Source organism: Cynara cardunculus, assembly GCF_001531365.2.
Source record: "Cynara cardunculus var. scolymus isolate 2C chromosome LG 13, CcrdV1, whole genome shotgun sequence".
Lineage (NCBI taxonomy): Eukaryota > Viridiplantae > Streptophyta > Magnoliopsida > Asterales > Asteraceae > Cynara > Cynara cardunculus.
Window position 1 is genome coordinate 40,353,993 of NC_037540.1, and position 8,407 is coordinate 40,362,399.

The window sequence follows — 8,407 nt, forward strand, 5'->3', positions numbered from 1 at the left end:
ATTTTCGGGCCGGGCCGGGCCGGTCCATAGTCGGTCCCATAACCGGTCCCGGTCCCGGTCGGTCCCGGTCCCACGAAACTACCAAAAACCTCAACCGGTCCCGGTTTTCGGTCCCATAACCGGTCCTACCGGTCCCGGTCCCGGGCCGGTCCTTTGTCGGTCCCGGTCCCGGTCCCGGGCCGGTCCTTTGTCGGTCCCGGTCCCGGTCCCGGGCCGGTCCTTTGTCGGTCCCGGTCCCGGTCCCGGTCCTCCGGCGGTCCCGGGCCGGGCCAGGCCCATTTGGCCATCTCTAGTGACCACCAGGGTAGTTATTTCATTTTAAGGACGAGATTGTAAATGCCAACTATCAAAACCAACTAAAGGGTCTTTGTCCTGTCGGTATCGTAGTCTTTGACCTCCTAAGAGGTCAGGATTCAAATTTAACCAAAAGTGAGGAGGGTGTGTGAATTTATTTGTTGCATTTGTCGTATATAAATATTATATACTTAAAAAAAACTATAAAAACCAATAACGTAATATACCTATATTTTATATTAAAACAAATTAAACTTTTCTATGTAATAAGAAACAACTAATTTTCTTTAAGTTTTTAAAAGTCTGAAAAAACAGTTTATGTATGAACAGTGTATTGTCTTCTTATATGCGATGTCTTGTAAACATACCCTTCGTACGATCTTACTAAAGATAGCCACATACATATAGATAGACCAACTTTACAGTTCAGTGATCCGTCAATTCGGGTCTATTTGAAAATAGCTAGAAGACATTTACCCCTATGCCATTTTCTGCAGATATAAGAGTTTTTCGGTGCAACTGCACATCAACACTATGATCCTACAAGTAATAAAAGTGGTAGTATACCAAGATCGTTTTAGCAGGGATTGGATTACTGAGAATTTGAGTTTCATGAACTTCTTGTGAGAGTTCCAGATGTGAGAAAAATCAATGTTTTTATGGTGAAATTGTTTTTAATACAAAGAAGTGAAAACATTGATTAAAAGAAGGTTATGGTGTAAGTTTCCTTTAAGATAATGGACAAAGACTGATGTCACAAAAACATCCGTTAAGATTCTGATCTCTCGAAAATGAATATTTATAAACAGTGGCCACAAAGTCACCACTATTGCAGATTTTAAACTTGTTGATTTAATGAATCAAAGTTCCATTAATATGAAGATCTATACTCAAATCTCTTTGTAGTGCAATATTGAACAATGTATGGACCGTAGCAAAAATCATATAAAGCATATATCTCTACGTAGTTATCAAAGACTTTCTCAAATCTTTATGCATCACCCAATCCATATTTCAAATTTGTTCATTTCTAGATCTAAGATCTCATATTAACACTTCAAAGTGATTGACTTGTCCACGTTAAATTAAGACTTCGACTGAAATGACTAAGTTTTAAGTGTTGCCTACTAGTCTTAAGTTCGGTTCACACCTACATCCAAAGAGGTGTTTAGCTCATAATAAAAATAAAGAACATGGTAAAAGTAGAGAAATACTTGCATTAAAATGCAACTTGAAAGTGTAGCTGCAGCCTGCAGTGGCAAGAGAAAGTACATAAATTCAAATACTTGAAATTAGATACTACATGTAAAAAAAAATGGTAGGAAGTAACTGCTTCCCTTTGTGCTCCAGATCAGTTTACACAGTGTTGAAGATCAGTTTACAGAGTGTTGAATGCTGGATATGAATATGTCTTCTATGTTTCACCAAGGTTTAAACTTAAGCAAAAGGACAATCTTTTACTCTAACAGATTCTCTATATTGTTATTTAAAATAGAGAAAACTAGAGGAAGCTCCAAGTTTAAAGAATTCTCTAAAACTTGACGTGTGAAGGGAGAAATGAATTTTTAATTCATTTCCACCAATGAGATTTAATTATTATTTTTATTTTATATACTATTTTTTAAAAGTTAAATGAGATGATAAATTTATATAATATTTTAATAATATAATTAATGTTGAAATATTCTAAAATAAGAAATTTTTTGGAGTTAAATGTAATTTTTTATAGAGATTTTAACTTTTGAATTTCTATTTTAAGGAATTACCAAAATTATTATTTTCCTAATTTAACATTTGATTTGTGATTGAGATTGGACTTCACGATTATCACAAACTAATTAGTTCTCATTTGATTNATAAGAAATTTTTTGGAGTTAAATGTAATTTTTTATAGAGATTTTAACTTTTGAATTTCTATTTTAAGGAAATTATATAAAATTTGTTAGAGATGTTATTATTGTTGATTGATTCATTTCTTTAACTTCATATTTAATTAAATGTTATTCAATGTGACATACATATAGACCTTTCATTGAGATTATCTATACTATATTATAAAACATTTGACAAAAACTTTTAAAAACCATTTTTTATATATGGAGTACTGCTAATTGATACATATTACTTAAAATTTAAAATTACAAGAAATAAAAGGATATCGGGTTCATCGGGTTGGGTTGGATTCAAATAATAGTAACCTAATATCAACCAAATACATACAGTTTGAAAATTTTACAACTCGATTAGACATCGGATTAAGTTATTTTGCGTTGGGTTGGGTTGAATTGATCGGATTGGTCGGGTTTTTGAGCAGCTCTAAGCCTGCTTTAGGTTATCCGGAAGGCTTGACAAAACATAAAGTATCATAGTGTACCGTTTCGATGTGTTTCTATTCTTCTTCTCTTTCTCCTAGCAGCTGGCGATATTCGCAGCGCGACGAGCTATAATTGGGCAATTCCATCATACTATGAGTGGACAATTCCAAAGAAATGGTAAGTAAGTCGTTCTTTATATGGATAAGTCAAGTTTAGTTAGAAAGTCATTCCCTCTCTGCTCATCCATGGCCCTATTATTTAAGAATATTTCCGGATGTATAAGAGGCATGTCCCTTGATTGCGAGCTTTTTGAGGTCCAAACAATATTATCCATTTCTGATTGTACTTTGAATTAGCATGTGCCCGTTGATGAATGAAGAGAATTTTGATCTTCCGCTAACAAAGTTGACCTATTGCGTGGTAAAGAGAAGAAAGTACCCCCATCACGTCTCCAACTGAGGTCTTCTCGTAGTGTGAGGTGCTTGTTGATATCTCTGAACCATTTCGGGAATCCACTTCTATAGTTGGAAAGCAGTCAAGAATAAAGTAACCCTCTAACTTTAGTTTCGTTGTCGGCCAGAGCTTCTAGCCGACGACCGGGGCCAAATCATGGTCAAAAGAAGTACCCAAAGTCTAAAATTACTTGCCTAAAAACCTTGATATATTTTCTATCATTCATGTCTCACTCGCTTTTTTGGTTATTTTATTCGCATGAATTCTATTTTTGTATTATAATATAGTAGATCTCTTGTCATCATCTAAGAAAACTAATACTTTTTTTGTGGGTCATGGGCGTACGCCAAGCCCGCCCTCACCAGGAACGACCCTGGTCTTTAAGTAGGTTTTTACTCTGTTTTTCGTATATGATTTTCAATATAGAAACAATGCTTGTAAAAGCTTTAATGCAAAGTTCTTCTCATATATACACACATAAATCACACACAACATATGCAAAAAAAAAAACACCTGCACAATGTGTGATACGATTGACTAAAATGACATATAATCGGAGAAAGATGGTCAGAGAATGGAGATGAGGGAGGGGTTTCTGTTTTCAGATTGAATTTCCATCCAAGAAAGCTTTTCCAAATATATATATATATATATATGTGTGTGTGTGTGTGTGTGTGTGTGTGTGTGGACCTATTCAAGGAAAAACTGACCAGTTTGTGGTAACCGTGAGACCCAATCTCAACCACAAATCAATTGATGAATTAGGAAATTCTTAATTTTGATAATTTTTAATTAAAATTTTAATACAAGGACATTTTAGGTATTTTCTCTTCTCTCTCCGTCCAAAGTCCTCCGGGCACCATCCTCCCGTGATACCACTGTGATACCTAAAAATATTGACTCCTCCGACCACCGTCCTTCGGCCCCCGGCCACCATCATCCGGTGATACCACTGTAATACCTAAAAATATTGACTCTGTTAAACAAAAGACACAGTGTGATACCAAAACACATATAAGATGTATTGTGATACCACTGCGTTACATCTCCGATCGACCACACAAACGACCTCAATGTGATGCCCAAGCACATATAAGATACATTGTGATACCACTATAGTATCACCGGAGGACATAGAAAGAAGAGAGGAAAGAGGAGATAAAATACCTAAAATGTCCTTGCATTAAAATTTTAATTAAAAATTACTAAAATTATAAATTTTCTAATTTATCTATTGATTTATGGTTGAGATTGGATCTCACGGTTATCACAAACTAATTAGTTCTCATTTGATTAGACCCCTATATATATTGTGTGTGTGTTCAACAAAGTCATTTTCTGAATCTTCGAACTATCATCTTTTCAATGGTATCATAATATTAACCTTTTTTAATCTACAGTAACATCTCTAATACGGGATAAAATATCTTAAATTACCAATTTCATAAAAACAGTATTATAACATCAACAAGCTTAATATTTATTTTAAAGATTTAAAATAACCAAATGGATATAATTTTATCATTATAATAATAATAAAAATAGGATGTTATAAAATCCCTCTAATTTATTTATTTAAAATAATTAAATGACATAATCTATCTCCATTAAAAATCAAATATTAATAAATAAAATTCTATTTATTTATTATTTTTAACTTAAATAATTATTTTAATTAATTATCTACTCACCCCTAAATTTGAGGGCATTAAAATCTGTCTTATCCATGTTAAATGATTGATTTGCCTAAACTCTATAGATTAAAAAATACATTAGGTATTGATACCGTTGTATTAGAAAAAAATTGTGTACGACTTTTTTCATTTTAACTAGAATAATACCCGTGCAATGTAGGGAGATACATCTTGATTTTAATGTTTTGTTTTTTTTTGTCTCAGTTGATGTTATAATACGGTTTTGAAAAACAATAATGTTTTTATTTTTGAATAAAATATAAATATGAAAATACCTTAAAATTTTGAAATATATATATTGATATCAGTACCACACTAACAATTAAAATTTTCTCTTTTTTTTGTTTAATTTATTTAATTCATTTTTTTTGGTTTAATGATATAACTTTTTATAAAGACTAGAAGGTACTCGTGCAATGCAGCGAGATATATATTAATTTTAATGTTTCGTTTTATTTTTTGTTTTTGTTGATATAATACGGTTTATATAGTTTTGAGAAAAATAATGTTTTTACTTTTAAATAAAAATAAATTTGAAGATATCATAATTTTTTTTAAATATATCGATATAATTTATTTAATTCATTTTTATTATAATTTAATTTAAGTCAAATAGTCAAGTAATTTATTTTTGGCTTAACAATAAAATTTTATTAAAGATAATGGTTCTGTTAGAACTAGATAATTATCCTAATTATATTTTAGATTTTTTATATTTTAAAATGAGATGTTTATTCTCTATTTGATTATGTTTATCCGCAGTTAGTTACACGAATTCAAACATGGAGCTTTAATAAGTTGTACTTATGCATAATTTATTTGTAATCTTGAATTTTAAGTAATATGCATCAATATACAGTACTTCATGCATAAAAAATGGTTTTTAAGAGTTTTTGTCAAATGTTTTATAATATAGTATAGATAATAATTAAGTATTTAGTTAAAATTCAATGATTATCCTAATATGTTTTAGATTTTTTATATTTAAAATCATATATTTACCCTCTATTTGATTATGTTTATCTATAATTAGTTACACGGATTTAAACATAGAGCTTTAATCAATTGTATTTACGCATAATTTATTTGTAATCTTAAACTTTAAGTAATATGCATCAATAAACAATACTTAATGCATAAAAAATGGTTTTTAAGAGTTTTTGTCAAATGTTTTATAATACAGTAACTTTCGCTTTTCATTACAACTTATAAAATGCAACATTACCATCTACGTCCTACGTGTTACCGTTTTAAGGAGGCGGTGGTTCTTTCAAATTATTCTAATCTTACGATAATTTTTATAACTATTTCCGGGGTTACTTGTAATTAACTTTTAATATCAATCATCGATTCTCTGATTTTGGTCATGTGTAATGCATTATATATTATAAAACTACGTCATAAAATCGATCGTTCTTGATATACCCTTTAGAAAAATCAGATTCTTTTTTTTTTCAGTTTTAATTTCTATATATAAACCTGGTATGACTTTGATTATATTTAAAGGATGAAGTACCGAATATATATTAAGGCTTTGTTTGTTTTTCATAAAAAAAAAACTCTTATTAGCCACTTATGTCTGATTAGTTAAGAGACAAGATCATTCAGACTGTTTGTTTTTTTCAATTTTTCAGAGACACTTATGTCTTATTTTCCTCTTATCTGATAAGAGGTAGACCAACCTCTTATTTGCCTCTTATTGTTCTTCAAATCCTTAATAACGACGTTTCTCAATCGATTAACCTTAATCGATCATTTCTCTCAATCGATCCATACCAAATCAATCTTCACCGCTCTCAATTTATGTATTTTAATATGATATGTGTTAAACACCGTTAATGATATGTTTTTATTTAAATGAATGTTAATTATACAATTTAGGTGTAAGTTTCATAATGATGATGAATAAATACGTGAAACTGTATAAATTTATCTACAAAATTCAACATTATAATTTATAAAGGGGAAAATAAACAATTTAAACAAATTCAGATATTTATCAGTGTACAAAAACAAACAGTCTTATTAATTCAGATTTTAGACTTCAACACCACCTCTTATAAATCAAAAGTGAAATAAAACTTCAGACTTCAACACTTATTCAATACAAACGCCACCTAAATCAACAATAGAGATGACAAGATAACATAGATAGGCCGGAGGCATGTTCTATGCCTTAAATTTGCATCTTATATTCGACCCACCCGATTACCCGTCACATGTCACAAGATTATTGTTTATTTTATTTTTCTTTAAAAAAAATTATTGATTATAAATTATAAACTGAACTACAACATTGAATCATGTCGTTACACATAAAAACGAACATCATCCCTAAACTTGAATAAGTACAATTTGGAAGTGGTCAATCTGATCAACTTTGTTAACGGAAATTTTTAAGTGAATACGGTTTTCGTCTTTTTTCCTGTTTTTCTTTAAATTACAGAAAATCAAAATATTTTTTTCTCTCTTCTCCTTTTCCCGAAAATCCCGTAACTCCTCTATTTCCTCTTTCTTCCTGCAACTCTGGCGACTACTGGCTAGTGTACGTTAATATGTATACATAATTTAAGCATTAATCTGTTGTATACATATTTAAGCATGTGTACATCAATTTTATTTAATAAAGAAATTACAAAAAAGGGTAAAAAAACGGAAGCAAAATGCAAATTGTATTGACCATTATTGACTTATTGTACTTATTAAAGTTTGAGAACGTTGTTCGTTGCTTTTTGGAAACCATAGGAACCAAAATTGTAGTTATTCTTGTTAACCAAACGCATGGTCAAACATGATTAAATTCCATTCCAGTTCTTTCAGCTTCCAATTCCTTTGATGTATTTCAATTACTACAAATTCCATTATGTGAACCAAACGCCACCTAAAGATTATTCCCTCCAGTTTTGTGGTTAAAATGAGAGAAAGGGTGATTGAAAGTGTAATTCATGGTTATCACCAATCAACATGTCTTACCCTATTTTTTTGTATTATTTTTTTAATTTCTTTTGTCTTTTATCATTAGTGAAAATCCCACCTCCTACCCTCGCCCTTTTACCTTGGGCTCCCCCTCCTTATCCGATCAAACCTTGACCAAATTAGAATCAAACCCGCCTTCGTCAAGCCTCATCCCTGCTATTGTGATTCCATTTTATTTCACCGCAATCCCCACCACTTCAGGTGAAAGTTGCTGTCCATAGAGGAAATGAAATGGTGAGTTGGAGAGGCGTAAATGGAGGAGGAAGAGGTGGTTGGTGATGATAGGTTCTATCTATGGCCATCGGTGGTTCTTTGACATAAAAGAGACGTGTAGTAGATATGAGGATGACACTTTGATGTGGAGTAGGTCGGAGGTGAATGCGGTCGTTGCTTTATGTGTCGTCATGGTATCAGTGCATATGGTAGCTAAGAGAGGTGGACGAGCTAAGGGGAAGAGGGGTTCAAGTTTCTATGTGTGTGCATATATATATATGTATATATGTGTATAGATTATATTACTTTGAAAAAAAGAAAAAAAGAAATAGTGATAAAAAAACTTAAACACCCTTGAGTTAACAAAGTTAAATTCACCTCAACTAACAAAAACAAACTAAATGGACCAAAATCGAAACAAAATGGGAACCACATTGACAACCAATGTATTAAATGAAGTTC